This window comes from Cucumis sativus, unplaced genomic scaffold (assembly GCF_000004075.3).
Source record: "Cucumis sativus cultivar 9930 unplaced genomic scaffold, Cucumber_9930_V3 scaffold110, whole genome shotgun sequence".
NCBI lineage: Eukaryota > Viridiplantae > Streptophyta > Magnoliopsida > Cucurbitales > Cucurbitaceae > Cucumis > Cucumis sativus.
The window spans coordinates 44037-67499 of NW_022279517.1; the positions used below are offsets into that span (position 1 = coordinate 44037).

The 23463-nt window shown below is 42.1% G+C and overlaps 1 long non-coding RNA gene across 4 annotated transcripts; it reads left to right on the forward strand.

The window, feature by feature from the left end:
- The first annotated feature begins 11196 nt into the window (after positions 1–11196).
- Positions 11197–21451, forward strand: LOC116405489. 4 transcript variants are annotated; one of them, XR_004218625.1, is made up of 5 exons: positions 11197–18255; positions 18363–18513; positions 18640–18787; positions 21181–21305; positions 21391–21451. It is a non-coding gene; the product is annotated as an uncharacterized LOC116405489 (long non-coding RNA). The 4 variants fall into 4 exon arrangements; XR_004218626.1 differs by having other exon boundaries at positions 11197–18184; XR_004218627.1 differs by having other exon boundaries at positions 18226–18241.
- The last annotated feature ends 2012 nt before the right edge of the window (positions 21452–23463 follow it).

The window sequence follows — 23463 nt, forward strand, 5'->3', positions numbered from 1 at the left end:
CTCCGGACCCTGGACCTTTCTTTGGCCCTGCGGACTCCGGACTCCGGATAAGAATCCTGCGGGCTCCGACAGGTGACGGGGAATTGCGAGAGGTCCGAAGGCTCAATGCAGAATATTGCGGTTTGCCTGAGGCTGAATGAATTGAGTTGCGGACAGGTTCATATTCCATTTCTGTACTTGCGCTCCTAAAAAGGAGCAAAGAATTTGCGAAAAACAGGGCTCCTACAGCGAAGCATCGGCATTACCATATCGTACTTCTTCATTCTCTTGCTTACGAAAATTCCCCTACAGCCAGAAGAAAGAGATAAAAGAAGAATTCAAGTTCGAATTCATCAGTAAGACATAGGGAAAGTTGAAAACAAAGTTTTGTCCTTTCTGCTTTTCATTATAATATTAAGTAATTGCTTTGATCACTCTTAGGAAATAGCTCTATGGATTCGGGACAAAGTCGACAAGTCAATGCCCACGGAGGGGGTACCTTTCATCTGTACAAGACCAGAAGTCGCTTGAATTTTCGGCAGTTCCTTACTGGGGGCATTAGAGGCTCCTCTTTCATAAGTTGATGTGCCCTCCGTTTGTCCCTTCGTTCGGGGAACCGAGAGATGGTCTGATCCTTATATCAGAAGGGAGATTGCATCCCAGAAAGGTTGACTTAGCCAAAGCAATGGCCGCCAACAGAAAAATCAAGGTCATCTGAAACCCTTTTTTTTGATGCGCCTCAGTCCTATCCATTAGAAAGAAGAGAATCAAGTCGGTCGATGCTCCATAAGACAGGTCCGAAGGACTATCCATATTAAGGCGTAGGACTATCCATATGAATGAGAGGGGTCGGAGCAAACAAAGAGGAGCAAACTAGGCAAAAGAAGGCGAAGATTAGAGGTTGCTCAAGCAGCTCGACAAAACGGAGGGAGAGGTCTTGCCGAACTGGAAGGCTGGACAGGGGAAGGTATTTCTAGAATAACTATGAAGCTAGGGAAGATCAGATCAATTGAATCTCGCCTGATAAAGCAATAATCAGCCTTCGGCTGGGTCTGGTTATTATCCCGGTATAAAGGAAGGGCCGAGTGGGATAGGAATACCAGATCGGATAGGAGTTCTGCCCGGAGATATGGAGCGAGCTCTCCTCAATAGGAATTGGATAGATTTAGTCAGTCTCAGGGGAATGAGAAGGATAAAAAGAAGTACTCTAAGAAAGGATCGGGAGCGGGAAATATGCTTTCCACCTTGACCGAGGTGCTCATATGCCCCGAGTTTCAAGGATGATTAGGAGCTATAGCAGGGCGAATAAATACGGCCACCCACGGAGCGGTCTTGTTTTCAGTGGGTTGGAGCCGTAGGATATGCAGGCAGCAGAAGTAGAACCATTGTACAGGTTAGATCTCTCTCTTATACCGGAGTCCGTCAGCGCTCACTCATCCTTACGGCCTCGTCGGGGAAGAAGCAAGACCAGACCTTGGAGGGGATTGAAGTGGCTGGAAAGAGGCTGTAGCAGCATATTATGAGAAAGAAAGTCTATTCACTAGCCGATCGGGATCGGAAGAAGAAAGAGGTTATGCTCTTCCTCTTCAACCTTCAAAGATTCCTTCCCTTCTACCCAAATTCAAACCCCCATTTATCACATGGGAGTCAAAGCAAGTCTTCTTTATGCTGATAATGTCCTGAATTCACCCATTACATTCATTCACATGAAAGGGTCGGATTAGGAGTTTCATTCTCTCTTTCGGAATAAAGGGAGGGAACCTACTACCAAGGTTGTGATGATTACGCCTACGGTAACTTACCGTAGAACCGGAGGCAAGGGGCGAAGCCAAGCGACTTCAGAGGAGCGCAAATGGAGTCCGGACTATCCCGCGTAGTGGGATTCTTTGAGCCTCCTACGCCTACGGTAACTTACCTACGGCAAGGAATGTCCCTCAGTAATTGAATTTGAACGGCTCCTTCACAGTCGCTTCGCTTCGCGCCTACGCCAAATAAGAAGAACGAATCTTGCATTCAGCCTCCTACGGCCTCCTACGCCTCCGGTGTTGATGATGACGATAGACTCTTACAAAGATTACTATGCCTCTCTTTCATTCTCAATGAATTAACTCACAAAGCATGAAAGAAAGAATAATTCACAAGGGCAGTAATATGATCTATATGATTCAGAGAGTTCTTGCTTTGTCTATCGATCTTCTTCTTTTCTTTCTCTTGAGAAAACCCAGCGCCCCGGGGGAGCGCAAATCTCTGTAGGAGTCCTTCGGACCAGTCAGTAGTGGACCGTCAAATATAGGTGCCCGGAGATGCCGGTAAAGGTCTGGCAGAGTAGAAAGCGATGGATAAGAAGACATACCTACGGCAACGAACCTACGGCAAAGAATGTCCTACTAATTAAGCTAGTCCGGACCCTTAATTATCCTTTCCCATTCAGTTACTCTAGAAACTAAGAATGACTCAACCTCTGCCGAAAGATCTCATTCAACCTATTCCTCTTTCTTCTGAGAATACGAACTGACCTGACTCTCCTTTCTTCCGCAACTGAGAATGGATGAACGGATAGCTTGCTCAATCAGGAATTCCCTGACTCTTGATCTAGCTTATTCCGAAACCTCTCATACTCACTCATTCAACTCCATATCTGGCCGACTCTTTCTTGTTTTCATGTGCAAGGGAAAGAGCAATCTTTGAACCTTGAATCACGTCTTATCGTACTCAGACTCTGCCTCAACGGAAACAGAGTGAGACTTGTACTTATTCCGATCCGATACACAGTTGAGTAGGCCGATCACGAACGCTATTTTCATACAATAGCTTAAGGAAAGCCCTAACCCAAGAAAAAACTAGGTCTCGTATCCACTCTCTTCTCCCGATCCTTATTCCGATGACTCAGGACTATGAAACTTCTCCTTCAACGGATGAGGCTTGAGGTCTACGCTGGAGACGGAGGAGTCGGCAGAGGAGAAAGGGAATAAGTCGATGTGCCGGGGATAGATATGACTTCCCCAACTAAGGATCTTCGTTCCCAAGCTTCTTCTTAGAAGTACGGATGAAAGAGAAGGGGACGCCGTCTCAAGCATGAAAACGAAAGTCAGGTCGGAAGAAAGGACTAAGGGCTTTCTTCTTTCATTGCTTAACACATTCATTCATTTCCAAAAGCCCGTAGGCTCCGGACTCCGTAGGAGGTTCTTTTAAGTAGGTAACTTGCCGTAGGTAGCGCCTCTCCGCCCCGTGGGAGTCTCGCCCTTTTTCTCTCCTTCTAGAACTACGTCTCCTTTCTGATAACCTCGATTAGCACGATTTGTCTTAGGTCAAATGGACAAAACCCACTACGCGGTTTTCCTTGAACCTCAAATACCTTGATTTTAGATAGAGATCTCGTTTATTAATTAGCATAAAGAGAAGAAATGGATGTTGGTCGGAACATGGAGGTTTGAATACGCTTTTCACATCCCTACAAAGAACCTCCTCACCCACTACGCGGCACTTCGCCCGCGAAAGAACTTCCTATTTTTGATTTACCTTTTTTTTAGAATGAAAGAACGGCCACTGCTGCCCTTTCAACTCAACCGGTCCGTGGTAGCTTAATTTGAGCCCAGAAGGCATTACATAAGTTCAGCTAGAAAGCTCGACCTTAATAAAAGAAGTACACAAGCGGAAAGAGTGAAATATCGGATCACTCGCGCTAGGAATTTGTCTTATTCATTCTTTGAATCCGTGCGTGGTTCGATCGTCTCATTCATGCTCTAAGGCTAAAAGAAGGGCATATTTATTCATTTCCTTGGATGAAAATCAAGAACCTTCTTTATACCCTTTAATTGAGTGAAAGGCCTTGATATTGGCCTTACGATCTCTAAGCGCATTCCCGCTCCGTGGGGATCGAACTACTAACGACAAAAGCAAGGACAACTAAGACGAGATCAACTGCCTAAAGAGATACTGAATCCACAGATTCTGATTCCGAAACAACCGCTACGTGGGGTTGAGTGCCCCTTCGTTCGGGCTTCTAATCCGCGAGTCGAATTATTTCATTCCTCCACGGTTGGGTCCTGGTGTCTAACCCTTTGGCTTGTGCGTCTTTGACCTCATGCTTCCGCTTCCCGGGATTTGTACTACGTTAAGGAAGACTCCGTAGGCGTAGTCGTAGGAGGCGTAGGACGTAGGAGGACGTCGTAGTAGGAGATTCTTTTCCGGTCCGAAGTAGCTTAATTAGTCGACGTAGGAGGATAGGCTTTCTTCCTTGATGGTCTTTTTGATAGTTGATAGGCAAATCTTTTCTTCCAAATAGTAGGCTCGCGTAGAAGGCTCGAGGATAGAGGTTCTTTTTAGTAGGTTTAGGAGAAGGACGTAGAAGGAGGATAGGCTTTCCTCTTCCTTTAACTTCCTTTAATCCTTTCTCAGTCGCTTCCCGGTCCGTGGTAGCTTAATTCGCCCAACACTAAATAGTACTGATCCGGGATAGCGATCCCGGTCGTTCTACCCGGACCACCCTTTACTCTGACTTTCTCTTTCCCTTGAACGAGAACAAAAAAAGCTTTGTAGAGAGAACAGAAAAGTGGGACTCTGAAATCTGGGTTAATATGGATAGTCCGGAGGCGCAAAGAATATTGCGGAAAAGTCAAGAAAAGAAGAATGAACTCATTAACGATAATGAAAGAAGAAAAAAATGGGAATTCAAAATAAAGAGGTGAATATGGGAGATTTCAGACATCGATTTTAGTCTTTTTGACGGAGTGAATTCCATGATTTTGCTAGGTTTTGGGCCTATAAAGTAGCAAGAAATCATGAAAAATCAGGCAAAATTAGACAATTATCGTTAGATATATATATGAGAAAAAGTCCTATTTAGAAGCAAAAAAGCCGGGAAAACGCAATGAAAGAATCAAACTATGTTCATTTCTTTTATAGGCTTGATTCTTGTTTGAGTTTCTGGTCCGGATACTGACGGGTCTATTCTTGATTCCGCTCCGGAGAAAGAAGACAAAGAGTGAAGCTTCTGTGGAAAATTCTCATTCTTTGCGCCTCGATCATTCTTTGAGCCTCCCTGGACTCGCAAAATCAAATGCAGATGCGTGTCTTGGAGCCCTTTTAGCTCTTGTTTCTATTTATTTAGGACGTATGTATGCAAATTACATAGATGTCCGTTTGGGGGTTCTAATACCAATCTTTTTTATACTTGTTATCTTTGAAAAGATTTTTCATCAAGATGAGATTCTTTCTTTTCTGGCCTTTGTTCTGAAATATTCTTTGAACCCTTTATTCACTTCGTTGCACTCCCGTAGTTAGGCGCAAAGAATTTGCGAAGGACTCGTTTTCTCTTCTTTTCTTAGAATTTTGCAGTCGCCTTTGTTCATTGATTCCTTTTAGTCGACTTTCTTCGAACCGCCCCTTAGAATTTGGAGTCGAGTTCTTTCTAAATATAACGGCTCCTTCTTATATTCTCATTCAGTCCTTATTCAAAAAGATCCCTGCTGTTGCCTCTCCTTAGAATTTGGAGTCGAGTTATTTCATAATGCACTCCTTCCCTTTCGCTTCTCCCCTCTCCTTACAGTCGAGTTATTTCATAACCTCCGGACAGGTTCATATGGATTTCTGACTCCTTCTACTACGCAAATTCTTTGCGCCTTAGCCTGTGGAATTCAAATGGAAAGCCTATCTATACTATGTTTCTATTCTTTTTTCGGTATATTAAGGCCTTACAGAATCACGAATCTTAGCAAGCATGTGTTTTCATGTCCATGAAAGGAATCTTTTTCTCAAAGAAATTTCCGTGTAGTGGTCCGAAGGACTTCTTTATTCTATTCCACTTGCTTGGTCCATGAAAAGACACTTTAGTCCAAAATTGGTAGAAATTCAAATGATAAGATAGGTTCCTGAATAGTTCACAATAGTGTATAAATCTAGAACGAATCGTGAGCCGCTTCTCATATTTCATGGACCCTAGCCCCTCGAAGCTTCCGTAGAGGAGCTGAGCCATAGACCACATCCTCTAGACGCGAATAAGAAGATCGGAATTAGCAGGTTCAAAGAATATTGACGCGTAAGAGCTCCCCTTTCCTTCTTGTCTGTCTTCCCTCTCTGTGTAGTTGTCGGTAGCAGCTGCAGCTATCGGCTTCCGGAAGAATGGAATCTGTGGCTGAGCTCCGCGGAGGGAGATTCCTTTTCTTTCCTAAGAAGTGAGTCAGTCAGTCTTCCTGTCCGGCCGTAACCCCTGGAGTTTTGACTGTCGGTCTTTCTCCTTATTCGATTATATAATCCAAGTTGGGAGGGCAAGCTCTTGCTCCGATTCCCTATTCCCGATTCCCTATTGGGAGCTAGCGGTTCACAAGGAGATATAAAAAAGGTCGAAGAACAGCCTTGGGACCAATCTCGATTGTTCTATTAGGCGCGAATGAGGTATTGCCTATTTTAGTACTGAATGTCGCAAATGAGGTGGTGCTTCAGAATAAACAGAATTCCGTAATTCGGAATAGTAGGATGAAGGGTCTGAGCTTTGTTGGGCAACCCGGAGCGCACTCAAAAAAGGGAGCGACTGCGGTTGCCCGCCTCATAGCATCTATCTTTTCTTTTCCTCTGTCCCGCGTGGCGTTTACAGGGTTCTTTCTCATCGCAATATTCTTTGCACCTTCGGTTCTTTCTTTCCTTTCAGTTGTTCCCAGTCTTCCCGTATCTTGCTTTAGGCTTTCGCCTTTCACTCCTAATCTTTCTTTAGGCTTTGTCCTTTAACTCCTAATCAAGAAATTGCAGTGAGTCCTCATATCCTCCGAAGAGTGAGTCGCCTCACTTCCCAAGCGAGACCCCTATCTTTCCTAAAAAAGGAGTGGACCCCACTCCCAAGCTAAGCTGCTAAGCGTGCTCCGTCTCTCGTCCGATGAGAAGCCTCGTGCCCTCATCCTTTGCTTCTTCTATTTGCTTTTGGAATTTCCTCTTCAAGATTAAGAGGAGCGGCTGCTCCACTTCCACGCTTATTAGAACATTGGACCCCAGGTCCTTGCCTTTATTTCTTTTCATAAATAGAGGCCATTGGATTCAATCCCCGATTTCCGCTCTGTCTATCCTTTGTATGGATGTGTCTTTGAGCTTGCGTCCGCCTGCCTGCCTCCTGGGAACTGGTATTAGAGCACAAGCGAGTAGGTTGAGTTGGCACTTTTGGAAGACTCGGTAATCTGTAGATAAATAGGGTCCCTTTGCCCTTTCCTCGTTCTAATAGAAGAGAAAAGGCTTTCTGGTAGGAACATCTGGGCAAGTCCAATGACATCGTATTTCTCCGTACGAAACTGGCATCTTTCTTCTACGAAGAATTCCTTCACTCGAATTCAGTTCTTGTCCAGTGGCGGGAACCCCTGGGCCTCTAGAAAAGCCGCTCTCTTTCGTATGCACCACCACAAGGTGGCAACAATTCTTCCCTCTTCAATCCTTTTCAGGTGGGAGTAGAACTTTAAAGGGAAGATCCTTTCGGACCGGACCAGGGTCCCGTCTTCCTAAAAAGATAGGGTAGGTCCTTGCCTTTATTTCTTTTCATAATGGGAACATTTCTATTTTGAAGAAGGACTCTTTCATACTTAGCGTCGAGCTCTTTGCCCATCTAAGAGTTTCAGAAGATGATTCAGGTAGGCCCCCGGCTTTTCCTCGTAGAGAGTCCTCTCTGCTACGTGGTCCTGAAATTCGTCAAGTACCCAAAGATCATGGAAGTCATCTGCGCCCGAGTAGTCACTTTTCCTTGAACCCGTGGTGTATACCCTTCGCGCCTGCTGCAGGATGCAGATCATTAGTGTTTTTTGGGTACTCGGCTCTCCGTAGAGAAAAAGTTGCCTGCTTTTTCTCGGTCTCTTTGAGCCCACTACGCGGTTGACGGCAAGCCAATCCAAAAGAAGGAATTTCTCGTCCAAGTCCTCCGGTTCGTAGGCCTGTTGCCATCCGTGCTCCCATAGGTAATTGGGAATTCTTTCCATTTCAATCTTCTTTGAACCTACTTTTCTCATTCTGGAATTCCCCCCATAAGTGTTCTAGGATATTGTACTTTACCCATAAGACCCCTTGAAGCTGTGGATCGTTTAAGACGCTGCTCCACGTCTCGTGTATCCGTAGTCTCCGAAGGACGTAGTCCACTGGCATCGTCTTTTTCCTTCCACTTTGGAAGGCGGTCTTCTTCCTTGTACTTGCTTGGGCCTCTGCCAGAATCTGTTGTAGGGAGAACTCTCCCCAGACGAAGGGTTCCTTGTTTTCCTTGGTGACGTAGTAGCAGAGCGATCCCCTTATCTTATGGAAGGTGACCCAGCACTGACTGCCCTCGAATTCTGGGAATGAGGTGTGACTTGTCAATATTCTTTGAACCTCCCTTTCGGCTTGGGAAAGAGTAAGTCAAATGAATCTCCGAAGATTCCTTTCGTTCACAACAGGACACACTTTGACTGAAAATCCCTTTTTTCAAAAGAGAAATTCAAATGATAAGATAATATAGGAGCTTCAATAGCTAACAATAGTGGGGCAATCTAGAACTAACCCGAAGGTCAGCGTCTTCTCATATTTCATTGACCCTAGCCCCCCCGAAGCTCCCTTCAAGGAGCTGAGCCATATACCATAACCTCTAGACGAAAAACTCAGAAATAAAGAGAATCGGGAAAAAGAAACCTGACAGAAAACCTTTCTGCTCCCTCTCTCTCACGCAATATTCTTTCTCACCTTCCCTAATGGATAGTCCTTCGGACCTGTCTTATGGCGCCGGAGTTAGGTGCAAAGAATATTGCGAGACCTCCCCGGACAGACGGGTTAATATGGATAGTCCGGAGGACCTGTCTGGCCTTCGGACCTGTCTTATGGCGCCTTCGGACAGGTCAAAAGAGAAAAAAGTCAGAGTTTGAATCGCCCGCTTATTAGCTTGAACAAAAAGGGGGTATGTAGGTATTGCAAGAAGAAGGCTTGGGAAAGAGAGATAGCTGCTAAAGCAGCCACAACGACTTCTCCTGTAAAGAAGGAAGTGAAGAAAGAAGAAAAGCAAGCGGAACCTTCTGATCCCGATCGAAGAAGTCAAGGGATAGCTGTGAGGCTTCGGCAACTGAGAATGCTGAACCCCTTAGAAAAAGAGTGATAGCGCGCGTCCTACTTCAAGAAAATCTCACGATAAAATAAGAAGAGGACCGAGTCTCGCTTCTTATCTAAACTTATACAACTTCTTTCTCTCATCAAATCCCCCGTCCTTCGGACAGACAGGCGCAATATTGCTCTCTTTATATATTGATTACAATATCCCTGTCTTATGGAGCCTTGATTCTCTCTCATTCTTTTCTTCTTTCATTTCATTCTTGTTTCCGATTCCGAAGTCATCTTATCTTGTGCTCATTCTTTCAGTTCAGTCAGTTTTGCCGTGCAAACAGCGGCTGAGTTGGAGTCCAAGATTCAACTAGCAAAAAGAAATTTCTCTTAATGTAGGAAGAGGGACTTGCTCGACGGAGGTGTAGAGGGACGCCCCTAACTCTGAATATGAGTAGGTTCGGTTCGGAGCCTCGTTCTTCCTTTGATAACCCCTTGTTGGTTAATATATTGAATTCGGGAAGTGGTAAGTAAGAATCTCACAACAAGTGCTGAAACTGATCACTTCTCCTTCAACCGGCACTGGTTGCTAGAACCACCGCCTCAATGAACATGAACAAGGGGCCTCAAGACCGGATGGGATGGTCCGTCCTCCCTCTTCTTCGGGAAGAACTAATGAAAGCCGAGCATTCCTGCCTTTGAAAGATAGAAAGAAAGAGGCCTCTCGAAGCCTCCTCATGAGGCGCCTTTCCCTGATGCTTCCTTTTGTTTTGGGGACCAGCGGTGGGAGTTTGTCCTGCACACGAGCCCTTTGACTTCCTCTTTATTTACGGATCTATTGTATTTCATCCACTGATCTATCCTACTTCTTCATCTACTACCTTCCTCATAATTGCTTTTCAATAAAGCGACTTCCAAACCGGGGACGAGACGAGACCAAAGCCTTTCAATTCTCGGTTTCAGGTTCGTATCCAGAATAGGCTTTTTCTAAGTTTCCCCGAAGAAGAGAGGAGAGGACCCCCAGACCCATAAGTTCAGGAGATAGGCTCGAGAGTTAAGGAGAGGATCGATGAAATCCACAGGTCGCAATATGCGCCTTATCAATGATCTTTGCTCCTCAAGAGGTGAAAAGAATATTTCAGACTTAGAGGAGAGGTTCCATAAGACAGGGAGGGGCGGCTCGCCGACGAGATTTTTTAGAGGGAGAGGCGCAAAGAATATTGCAGAAAAGAAAAGAAGCTCATTAACGACTACTGGATAAAGAAGTCCTTCGGACGGAACATGGGAATACAAAATAAAGAGGTGAATATGGGAGATTTCAGACATCTTTGTGCTAGGAGTGAAATACATGATTTTGCTAGGGCTCGACGATAAGGAGAGCTGAAAAGAGACTGGTCCGGAGTCCGGAGTCCGCAGGGCCAAAGAAAGGTCCAGGTGATTTATCCGTAGGACCATCCATATGGAAGGAAGTCGGACTATCCGTAATTAACCGAACTTTGCGCCTTTGTTTTCCAGCTTTCCCTTTCCAGCGGAGGGAGCGGACACCGGAACCTTATTTCCACCAACGGAGGGGAGCGGACACCGGAAGCTCCGCGGATCGGTGGCTTCGCCCTTTACATTTTCAGCGTAGCAAGGCGCAAAGAATTTGCGGGCTCTCATCTCAAACTGTATGATGAAGTCGCTCCGCTACGGGGTAGCTTTCGCTCCAAGATCAAAAAGATAGAGTAGCTACGCGTAGGGGCACAATCCAAGCAGATGAAGGAAGTCGCTCCGCTCCCTCTGGCTCCGGGCAGATTAAGTAGCTACGCTCTCAATAAAGATAGAGTCGCTCCGGTCCTAAGTAGCTTAATAAGAAGTTTCAAGAGCAGAGTCGCTACGCGGAAAGGATAAATAAAGTAGTTTACGGCTCTTTCCGCCTCGCATATGGGCCTTCTATATATTCTTTGCACTGGGGGAGGGGGGATTTGAGTTCTAATATCATTATCTTATTATATCTTTTCATCTTTTCTTCTTCATATCTTCGACTTACTTTTTCAGGGGAAGAGTGCGGAGAAGCGATTTAATCTAATAGGAGTGCAAGTGCATTTTTAGATGCTCCCTATTTCAAGAAAAAGGTAGTAAAGCTAAGCGATCGACCATGAGTGCACAATTACGGAATCAGTCCTCACAGGACCTTGTTTTCGCGAGTGAGCCCGGGAGTGTCTTCCGGAATCGAGGAAATTCACCTTTTTGAAGTTACAGTCTCGCAGTTGAACTCCTCTCCGCTCTGGTCTCGCTTCTGATCGAAAGTCAACTTCGTCAAAGGCCCTTGCCTTCTTACAATTAAGGATAGTGATTCAGAGTTGATACAGTCAAAATCAAGCGTGGGTGGTCTCGACTCAATTCCATCTCGCCTTTCTGCCTCTTTCTCTTCCCTTTCTTCCGATCCTTTATTCCGATCCGAAAGAGAGAATGAAATGAAAGAATAAGGAATAATCCCACGAGGCGAAGCTTGGACCGCTCTGGCGGACAAGTGCTACAGAGCAGAATCATAATAGACAAGGAACTTTCAAGCTCAAGGGATGGGATGCCTCTCCAACTAGTAGGGAGCTGCTTACTGCGCTTCCTTCTAACTTCTAACCTGGCGCCTTGACCTTCCTCGTCACGGGATCCCACGTAGCGGGATGGCATGGTAGCGATGGGTTCTAGAACCGATATATATAACCTGCTTTCCCTCGGCGCGTCTACTTTCTTGCTTACCTGACTGAAGATTGACGAGAAATAGCAGCAAGGCCGCATCCTCTTTCTCTCTCGCTTTCCAGCGAATCATTTTCCCTTTGGGCGGAGGTTTCTCGATCATCATTCCCTTGAGTATGAAAGAGCAGACTAAAGCAGCGGTCTAATTCCCCTTCCCAGGCAGGCAGTCTCTAATTAGAATCCCAGGATTCAGCCGAGATAAGTTATGCATGAAAGAGCCTAACTAAAGAAATGATTATCGCATGGGCGACCTCTATCCCGATCGATTCCCCCTCACAGTCGAGCCGCTTTCTGAGTCGCCCTACTCCTTCCTGGCTGCAGATGCATTATTGAATGAGATATATGACTGGGGCCCCACGTAGCGGTAGGAATTTGGATGCTTGCCCAGTCTTTTGAGGAAAACTCTTTCCCTTGGTTCTCTATTGCCTATGGATGAACGAAAGCAATGCTTGCTATGACTGGCAGCACTCTTCGAGTCACTTTTATTAGATTTGAAAATCTCAAAGAATGAAGTTTATAGATAAGAAAAGCCTTAGGAATAAGGATCTCATTCTCTCGCTTTCTACTACAACTAAAGCTACTGCTACTTCTCGAAACATCAACTTCTTCGGAAACCTCCCTTTCAAAGAAAGAAGACTCCGCATCCGGAATTGAGTAAACTCCATTGGTCCAACTCGAATGAGGGTCAATCTTTGAACCTTTCACAGCAGCTTCCGATTGATCCGGATGGATCTTACCTTTATGCCTGGTAAATGACCTCCCCGGACCAGTTTCCTCTTGGCAAACTCGGTGGGGTGGAGGTGGATCCCTCTTCTTCCTCTTTAGTCCCTTTCTCATTCCTATTGAGCGCCACGGACTCTGTCTCGATTCCCTTTCTGCCAGGAAAAGAAAATGCAAACAAAGCGCTTCGTACTTCTCCCGAGCTACTATGAAAATGGACTTTTTACGTTATTAGATCAAAGTCTCTATTTACGCTATTTTTAGTCATTTTGGAATAGTCCGAAGGCGCAAAGTTGCGTCCTAGGCTTGATGAATGAAAGCTATAAAAGCAGAGCGCAAAGAATTTGCGAAACAAGTCCTCCGCTTTCGCCTCAAATTAATGGGAACCTTGGTCTAATCAATCACAATTGATTAAGAATCTTTGACCCGTCCTCCGGACTATCCATTAGGATCTGGAGCCTTTGTTTTTGGAGTATTAAGACCGCTCCTTTCAGTTATTTAACAGCTTTTTTTCGGAATAATACTTTGATAGTGGAATCAGACTTTTTAAGCTAAAATAATGAAAGGCCTATCCATTAGAGAATTTGACTTGCGACTAAAAAAAGAAAAGCTCTAACTCCTCCGGACTATCCGTATGAACCTAGCCTTCGGACCAGATGAGTTGAATGAAGAATGAATCTACCCTTTACCGCTAAATAGGAGCAGCAGCAAAAGCAAAGGTCTAGATTTTCTGACTCATCTGGACCTTTCTTTGAGAAAACCAAAATCAGAGCTATCCCTAATGTTCTTCTTTGAGCCTTCGGAGCGGGAGGGCTCCTTTTTAGTGGACGCTACTTGATTATGGGGGGATGAGACCCAACTATAAGACTCAATCTTAGACTTTTCTTATCTAAGGCCTAATTATAAGGCGCAAAGAATATTGCTCATTTGAGATCAGGTCCATATTAATATTAACCTGTCACCTGGACCTTTGTTTTCCTAATTAGAATAGCGAATAGTCCTCCGCCTCTAGTTCCCACGTAGCTAAAGATTCACCGAAAATCTGAGCAATATTCTTTGGGCCTCTGTAGCTTAATATGGGAACCTAATCAATATATAAAGACTTCTTGAATATGAATTCATCCTCATCTGGAGCCTCCTTTGTTTTTCTTTAAAGTAATAGCTATGAATAGTCCAAAAACAAAGGTCCGAAGGCGCAAAGAATATTGACGAAAAGAAGAATGAACTCATTAACTCGAATGAAAGAAGAATTCTGATTGAATCACCCATAACCTGGAGGGAAATCCAGAATAGACCCGTATTTCTCCGGACCAGAAACCATAATCAAACTCTGTTCATTGATTTGACCTTTCCTAGGAGTTCTTCTTTCATTGCGTTTTCCCGGCTTTTTTGCTTCTAAATAGGACTAAATCAAAGATTTCTATTTAACGAAAATTGTCTAAAAATGACTGATTTTTCATGATTTCTTGCTACTTCCCTATGGGCAAAACCTAGCATTTCCCTCCGCGGATTCATCTGAAATCTAGCAGATTCTTTTTGTTTTTAGCTTCTTTTCTTGACTTTTGTGCCAGTCCTTCGGACCTGTCATCTGGACCTTTCTTTTTTGGACTATTCAACCTATTACTTTGAGCCTTGCCAAAGGTGAATGAATGAAATTCAAAAATACATAGATAAGAAAGAGTACGGATGTCCCACCAATTCTGATCCGAAAATCCTTTGAACTGAAAAAGATGAAAAGAAAGCGCGGAGATTCTCATATTTGTTTGTGGCACTCTTTCTTTGCTTAGTCCGAGCAGCTTCCAGTGAAGATCTTTCCCAAGGCTAAGAATTGGCTGATTTCTTCACTTACGAAAGACATATCTCACAATCCCGGGAAATCCCCTTTTCTTGAAAGAATTCCAATCCGCCCCAGTAAAACAAGAAAGAGGGAGTATTGTCAATTTCCTGACTTTTTCCACTGGACTTCCCAAAGGTCTGAAACAAGAGGTCTACTTAAAAGAACTTCTGCCCGGATAATAGAATCGGGAAAGCCTCTACCGATGCCATTCCCGGGCAAAAGCTTGCTTGCTCGCCTATATTGCCCTTTCCCCGTGCGGGGAATCGTCTTATCATTCGCCGCCGGGTCGCCGTGCTCTTCCGGACAGCCGATCAAAATCTCTCCTTCTATCTGGATGCCCAGCCTTTCAGAGGATTCCTTCAGCTTTAAGGTTGGACATGGGCCCCACACCTCGTTTTCTTTCTCCTCGTGACGGTCCACCCATACATGTCAAAAAGACAGATTTTTTGAGCAGTTTTTTTCTTTTTAGAAAGAGAGGCCAAAGGGCCCCGACGTCTCCCTCGTCCCATTTGTCTGGGATCCATTCGTCTGAGAAAGCAATTCCATTAGAATGCAGCGGAGTCCTTTCCGCAAGGGGAATATATGCGAACTGCAACACATTCATGTCCATTTTCCTCAATCGGGAGGCAGGAATTCTTCTTATATCTATTCTTGGATTTTCGTCGTTATGTAATAAATAGAGGTCGCTCTCTTGGGTTCCCTCAATGAAAAGGACGGATTTCAGTTTCCGCTTCCTAAAAAGAGGTTTTTCTATAAAAGGGAGTTCTAGTTTCGTTTTGGATTGGGCCGGCGGCCCTGTCTCCACGAATAATAGGCTGCCCTTCGGCACATGCAACCATACATGGTTGCGGCTATTCTGTCCTCTTGTAGGTCTTCGCAGTGGGGGGAGTCGAATGCTAAAGGCATAATTCTTGTACCCCTTTCTTTCTAAAGCTTTTGGGCAAGAGTTTTCCCATCAAAAGGTACGTTAGCCGTTAAAAGTCTTTTCATATTTGGCATCTAGCCTGCACTCCTGCCCATCAAGAAGAGGGAGAAGGTCCCTCGCGGAGGAGGGCTGCTCGCCTTCATCATATTCGTTTTCTTCGATGAACTCGTCGAAGACCCAAAAATCAAAGAAATCATGGGCTCCGGAGTAGTCATTCCTTCTTTTCCCGACTCCTTAAGCCAATCTTTTTAAGAAGACTTATAAGGAGGGTTTTCCGCGTATTTGATCTTCCGTAGAGAAAGAGCAGCCTTGTCTTTATTGGCCGCTCGAAGAGAAGGTTGGTTGCTATCCAATTCAGCAGGAGATACTTGTCTTGCAAGAATTCGTCAGTGTATTCTTGGGGCCGGCCTTTCCTTTCTAGATAGTCTACGAGAATCTCCATAGGGGATATCTCCCGCATCTTGATGCGCTGGGAGTCCTACCAAAGATTTTGCACACTATTATAGTTGTCTTTTACTCTCAAACAAATATGATTCATAGCCCAAAAAGAAAGGCGCAAAGAATATTGCGAGATTGAATATGGATAAAAATCAGTCCTTCGGACGGGTAGAAAACTCTTAATAGTGGAAGGCAATCGCATCTCTTCTAACTCCGGCTCAATGAACATCCATAAATAAAGGGATCTTGTGCTAGGATCAAAGAATATTGAGAAGACCTCCTACGCAGTTCATTTATGCAACTCAACCTAAAAAATACTGTTTTTTTGATTGGAAAGACTATGTCAAAGATTAATATCGTATGCGAAGCGGAGCATGAAATGAAATTCAGACTACTCAAATAATAGAGAATAAGTTCAGACGACTCCTTCTCCGGGAGCGCAAATCAGACGACGAAGGCAGACCAGACTATTATTTCAGAGAAGAAAGAGAAGTCCCTTTAGAGGCTCACGCAATATTCTTTGCGCCTCCTGGAGGCTGGGTCAGGACGATGAATTCATACTCGAAGGACTCTAAAAGGCGAAGCCAAGCGACTATATATAATCTAATAAGAAAAGACGACTCGCAACTCATATTACATTGAGCCTCGTCTTTGAAAAACATTAGTATGCGAAGCGACTGTATATAATAGACAAAGACAAGATCCTTCTACAGAAGCGCAAAAAGGATCTGATAATCAGCCAAGGCCTAACCTACTATTTGGAATGCGGAGGAGTCAAATAAGAAGCTGGAGGCTGGGTAGAAAGAGGGTTTCGATCAGTAAATTAATCACTCCTTTTCATTCTGAATCTGAATGAGGCATGAAGAAGAAGGACTGAAAGCAAGTCCGATTCCTTAACTTAAGAGCAATCGGCTCCTGGTGGCTCAGGCTTCTCTTCTAGCTCCCCATCTCCCGCACTCTGGAAGCTACCTGTCCGCCTCAACGCAACGGATCTGGAATCTTCCGATGAAAGTGATCCATCCTGATTAGAGGCTAGAACTGAGAATCACCTTTTGGCTGAATACAGGCATACCGAGGCCAAGGCCTGTAGTCGAATTAATTATACTCTTTGATATCCTTCTCGCTCCCTCTTTTCTTGCACTCCTTTCTCCTTCGCAATATTCTTTGCGCCTTTGTTTGGTGTATTCATTAAATAAGTTGGCTAGTTGGCCATCTCCGGACAGGCTCCCCCCGGTCACCTGTCCTCCCCTCCACCTGGAAAAGTGCGGAAGACTGACTTAAACAGTCTGATTCAGTCGCTACGCTCCAAGGGGAACTACTACTGAAGTAGCTACGCGTAGGGGTATCTATCTCTCAATAAAGATAGAGTCAGTGATCCGCGTACTCAGCAGAAGCAACCTTCACCTCCGAGAGTTGGTAGTTCAAGGAAGAAGAAAGCCTATCCTAATCGCAAATTCTTTGCTCCTCCACCAGAAACACAAGCAAGAAGGAAGGGGAACTACTACTGAAGTAGCTACGCTCCTGAAGTCGCTACGCTCAAAGGGGAACGGACTTTCCGGGGTAGCTCTATCTTTCCAAGCAGTAGATTCAGTCGCTACGCTCCGGCCAGCGAGGGAAGGTTTGCTTTTCTCATATATTGATTGATGAAAACGGTGTATGCCCGAAACCGAAAGATCGCGACTAGGGACATCGTTGTAAACGGGCATCAATCGGTAGGCTCTTTCTAGAGCCCAGAGATCGAGGTCCTGGGTGGCTGTCGGAAAACAGTGTCTCAGCCTACCGCCATTAACTGGGTGGAGACCTGGTTCTAATGGCACGCTGATGAAAGCGACGGTGGCTCCATACCCCTAAGATAAGAGAAGAGACTTTCAGTTTCTCTCTCTACTTTGAACATCTGGACCTTTGTTTTTGCTTCTACGTCTGAAGACCGAAGGACTCTCAAATCCGGAGGACCGTCCGAAGGACTAGTCTTTTAGTGGTTTTTCGCAAATTCTTTGCTCCTTTTTAGGAGCGCAAGTACAGAAATGGAATATGAACCTGTCCGCAACTCAATTCATTCAGCCTCAGGCAAACCGCAATATTCTGCATTGAGCCTTCGGACCCTCTCGCAATTCCCCGTCACCTGTCCGGAGCCCGCAGGATTCTTATCCGGAGTCCGGAGTCCGCAGGGCCAAAGAAAGGTCCAGGGTCCGGAGGATTTATCCGTAGGACTATCCATATGGAAGTAGGACCATCCGTAATTAACAGAAGTAGGACTATCCATTAGGAGAGCTGAAAAGAATATTGAAGCAAGAAAGAAAGTCAAATGGGTGGTTTTGAACTCAATTATCGTAGAGTAGATAGAGTCTCTATTTATTTATGTTATGCTATTTGAGTGGAAAAAGAAGAAAAAATCCCGGGGTTTTGCAAAGAAAAAAAGAAGAGACTTTTTCTATCTCATTTGCTTAACACATACAAGATTTTCATAGCCATGTCTTTGAAGAACTCCCCCTTTTCCTTCCCCAGAAGAAAGTTCACTCACAGTATGTTCATTCAGCTGTTGTGATTAGTTTGTAGAATTGAGAGGAGCATTGCCCATGGTTTATCTTTTTTGGTATTTTCAATTCATTTTTAAGACAAATGTTGATGTTTTATTTTTGGTGTAGCTGACTTACTTTGCCATGGACTATAAGAGCTAATTGTTCAAACACGTGAATTTAGGTTCATCATCAAAAACCACCGTAGCCGATCGTGGGGATCCTAACGATCCCCGAGTAAGATTAAAACGTGATTGCGTTGGGATTATGGCTGCTTTCAAACTTGGGCAGCCTTTTCATCATGTTGTAATTCTAGCCAACACCCATCTTTGTTGGTAAAATTGTACTTTCTAGTTTCCTTTGCCCTTATCTGTAAAGTCTATATGATTGCTTTTAGGACCTGCTGTATTGAAGAACATCTTATCCATCCAATATGTAAAGAAATGGATATTTTGTTACAGGGATCCAGAATGGGCTGATGTGAAGCTCGCTCAGGCTAAGTATCTTTTATCACGCCTAGCTCGATTCAAATCTTTAGTTGCTGAAAAGTTTGAATGCACACCCTCAGTACTTTTGGCTGGCGATTTCAATTCAACCCCAGGAGATAAGGTTTGTATTCTATCTCGATTTATCATTTGCATTGAATTTCCTCTTTCTGAAGATATGGTATATAGCTATTTCATTGTTATTATCATGTCTAAATTACATGTTTAGTCCCTTGAACTTTGTGTCTCCTTGATTGCTTAACTTTCCAAAAGTGTCTAAAAGATCTGCATGCTTTCAATTTTGTGTAACCAAGTCTCAAAATTTTAAATTCATGCATTTAATAGGTTCTGTTATACAGGGTAAATTTAGATCTATTAAAAACATAATTGAAAATTCATAGATTTATTGGACACAAAATTGAAAGTTTAAGGACCAAGTAGATACTGTTTCAAGTTTAGGATTTTTCCATACAGAATTGAAATTTTAGAGATCAAATAGATACAGACCTCAAAATTAAGGACTAAACTTACAATTTAACCAATTGTTATTGAGTATATAGACTTATTTTTAGGCGTAGTGCTACTAGAACGAACTGATGACCATAAACTCACAGGGTGACATGAAAAGTACTATTGTATGGAATCTCATATAGCAGAAACATATAACAGAAAAATATTTAGATAGCTTATATTATCTTTCGAAAAATATAAACTACATAGTTCAAAACGAAGATGAACGGTAAATAGTTTGATGCTATAACGTTCTTAACCACACCACCTTTGAAAATAAGTAATCTAGAAACTTACTGGTTTCTGTTGGTGCAAATGTGAACCGAAGTTCAAAGATTGGTCTCTTATTTTTTTGTCTCTTGTTGGAGATCATCTCTTATAATTTATTTTTTATGAATGTTAAAAAAGTTCATTTGTTAATTTAGAGTCTGAAGTGATAGAGAGATATATACAGGAAGGAGTGATAAACTGTTAGCATGGGCATTTTGGTCCCTCGTCCTTTTAAGTCTAGTTTACATTTAGTCCATATAATTTCACATGTTACACGTTTACTTAAGAATTTTGAATTCAAATTCCATTTGGTCTTTAGATTTTAAAATGCAAGATTTAGACTTGAGTTTTGGGTTTTGTTTCAATGTGGTCCAAATTTTAACAATTTTTCTTCCTTGTTAAATTAAAAAAAAAATCACAATCATAATTATTTTACATTAATTAACTAAAACTTAACTCAAAAGCCAAAATGGTATTATTGCAAGTTTTGGAGGAAAGATTTAAAATATTTAAAATCAATGGACTAAATGGAAACTAAACTAAAAAACCGAGAAGGTTAAAAAGACCGTAACATTTTGGAACCTAGGGCCAAATGGAAATTAAACAAAAAGGGTTAGGGGTATAAATACCAATAACCTTTGAACTTAACGAAAAACGAAAACTAGATTCAAAATCTGGAAAGTAAAAATTGTATATTTTTTTCCTAATTATCAAAATAAAATCTTGAATAAAAATATCCTAACATCATCTTCTTAACTTGACAAATAAAAAAAATAAAAAAATAAAAAACATGTGCAACTTAGGTTGCATCCATCATCGTGCAACTCAAATTGCACACCAATAAAAATATACCATGACAAAAAAAAAATAGATTTTTTTCTTTTACTATTATGCTAGACTGCACCTAATCATGGTAAAAAATAAATAAGGTCCTTACCCATCTCTTTTTACAACTCATGAACTCTCACTATTGAAGGCCTAATACTTCTACTTCTCACAATTATTTAATTATACCAATACCTTGTCTCAGACAACTCTCCTTCTGAATTTTCCCCTGAATGTTTGGATCAAGAGCTTCCTTTACCCCTTTCTAGTGTTTATGACAACATTCTAGGAAGTGAACCTTCTTTTACAAACTTCACCCCTGGCTTCACTCGCACTCTTGATTACATATTTTTCTCACCTTCTGACTTTATAAGACCCATTAGCTTTCTAGAGCTCCCAGAATTAGAATGGCCAGAGATTATTGGTGGGTTACCTAATAATAGCTACCCAAGTGATCGTCTTCCTATTGCTGCTGAATTTGAAATCACAATGGAATAAGTTCAGCATTTCAAATCTTATCCCTATTCTTTTTTCTCCTTCTTTTCATATTGATTATTTCTTTTATTTAAATGGAACAGACATTTGTTCTAGGTTCCATTGAAGTTGAGAATCATTGTAAACCTAGATCTTTCTTTTTTTTCTTTGCTATGGTTAAATTATAGTTAATGTTTTGTTCTGTTACAATTTTGTTCCTATCAATATTGATTAGTATTAAAGTTAGTATACTATTTTGGACGTTGTTAGTTCTTGTACATTTATATGTCGTACTATCAGTACATCTTAAATTTAGTTCATCTGGTTTCAACAAATCGTAACAACATTTGAAGACATTATTTATCAAATTGGTTAAAGTAATTTTTTAAAACAATAAAGTAATAGCAATAACTAAGTTAAGATTTATAAAAAATATAGAATTCAGATGGTACAAACTCTATACTTTCCTCCTCATTCTGCTTCATGAGGAGAAAGGCAATCTGTCAAAGAGTTGAAGGAGAAGACAGAAGAACTTAAAGGTCACATGAAGACCTAAAAGTTAGGTAATTTTTTGAAAACTTTTTTCTTAGTCTTGGTTAGTTTTAGTGGTATTTGTTAACAGGCTGAGACATACTCTTGTATGCCAAGGCTGGGTGGCCAATTCAATGGATGGCCTGAGACGGTGAAATGACGAGTGTAGAACAAAGTAGACAATTGAGCAGATTTACAAGTAGGAGGATGGTGTTTGGTCTTACTCTAAAGCTACTGCTAGAAAGGTGGTTCTCCCTTTATTTACACATGTTATCTATATTTAATTACTGTTTTTATGTGATGGTGAATAAATATTTAAGTCGTTTCAAGTTTGTACATCATGCTTGAGTTAATACATTTCCCAACTCGCACTAATTTTAAAGTTGAGACTAAGTTTGTTGCACTTACACACTTGGTTGCCATTTTGGATTTTGGAGTGCTTTTTCTACATTTTTTGAACTTTTTGGTTGGTTATGAGTTATGAAGTAACACTAAAGCATTATTAGGTCGTTTTTAAAGTTCGAGTGATACTTAAACATTTTTTGAACACCTTTTAGGTTGTTACAAACTAAGTTAGTTTTACATACAGCCATGGTTTCCATTTTGAGTCTTGAAAGATTTTTTTTCACACTTTTTGAAATTTTTGGTAAGTTATGAGTTATAAACTTACACTTAAGCGTTGTTAGGTTGTTCGAAACTTATACGTGTTTTGAATACTTGTTAGGTTTGTATAGAACTAAGTTCGTTGCACTTACACACTTGACATTTTTGGTTTTGAGTGTCTTTTCAAAAATTTTGAACTTTTTTTTCTAGGTTATGACTTATGAACTTGTATTGAATATTTTTAGGTCGTTTTGAAAGTTCAAGTGAAACTTAGACACGTTTTGAACTCGTTTTAGGTTGGTTTGAAACTAAGTTTTACACACATTTGATTGACATGTTGGGTCTTGAAGTACTTTTTTCATACTTTTGAAATTTTGGTAGGTTGTGAGTTACAAACTTACACTGAAGCATTGCTTGGTCGTTTTGAAAATTCAAGTGATACTTACACACGTTTTGAATACATTTTAGGTTAGATTGAGTTTGTTGCACTTGGTTGTCATTTTTGGTCTTGAAATGCTTTTTTCAACCTTTTCGGTAGATTATGAGTTACGAACTTACCCTTAGGATTTGCTAGGTCGTTTTGAAAACACAAGTAATACCTAGACACGTTTTGAGCACGTTTTAGGTTGGTTTGAACTAAGTTTGTTGCACTTACACACTTGGTTGCCATTTTGGGTCTTGTAGTGCTTTTTTCACAATATTTGAACTTTTTTCGTAGGTTATGAGTTACGAACCTGCACGTAAGCTGTTTTAGGTCGTTTTGAAAGTTGCAATGAAAGTTAGACACGTTTTGAGCACGTTTTAGGTCGTTTTGAGCATGTTTTAGGTCGTTTTGAGTAAATGGTATTATGTTGTGATTGTTTGATTGCATGTATAATACCTTATTGAGATGTGTATGCTTGATTGAGAAGCTGATAGAACACCAAGTAATGGTTCTTATTTGTTCATTAAGCAACCAAACTATTACAGAATACAATACTCAAACCAGTCTTGAAAACACCAAACAAACAAGTACTATTACAGACAATAACCAAGTATAAAATAAAACATTCAAACATCAAAAGTAGTTTAGGATAACGGAAAACACTTTGTAAGATTAAAGTAACTGAACAACTTCTGTAATTCTGCTCTCCAGAAAATACAGCCCCTCCACTTCCAGAAACTGATTAACCAACCCCCATATTTCCTTCCATCTCTCCCTTTTAACCTCCCCTGTAACTAACTGTTGTCCCCACTAAGGTGGTTTCCACTTCCTCCAATTCCATCACCTGTGCACGTGCAATTCCACTTGTCTTTCTTCTGCTATATTGTATTGCAATTGGTGGTCTATCATTACTCTCCCTCTCCAAAGACACCTTGTTCTCAAGGTGGGAAATGAGGAAGCTTTTGTGTAAAATCATCACAGTTCTCCCATGTAGCCTCATGAGGTGGTATTCCTTTCCAACTAACAAGCACTTCCCACTTCTTTGTTGCTGGATTTTTAGGATAGCCAAAATTGTCTGCTGGTAGTAACTCTTGAAATGTAGGAACATCATCAATTCCATATAGTTCGGTAAATGTCATTCCTCCTCATAGCTCGACATTTTG